The following is a 301-nucleotide window of genomic DNA, read 5'->3' on the forward strand; positions in this document are numbered from 1 at the left end:
TAGGAGGTTGACTCCCTCACATGGCCCGCTGCTAAGCGATCGGCAAAGAGGTTGCCGATCGCTAATACTTGTTCACGTGGCAATGGCCACTGCTTCATGACACAGTGTCTCGATCCTGGTATCAGGTCGATTTCGTGGCGAGTGCCTTTATCCTTAGGCACTCGCACGGTATGGATTCAGGAACTACATCCTTACATTCGATCAAATCCTTATATAAAGGATTTGATTTTAAAAGACTCTTAGGATTGAAACGTAAAACGTAAAATCCGGGTCTTCTCATCGAGGACACTATCGTTTATCG

This window comes from Bremia lactucae, linkage group LG10 (genome assembly GCF_004359215.1).
Source record: "Bremia lactucae strain SF5 linkage group LG10, whole genome shotgun sequence".
Taxonomy (NCBI): domain Eukaryota; phylum Oomycota; class Peronosporomycetes; order Peronosporales; family Peronosporaceae; genus Bremia; species Bremia lactucae.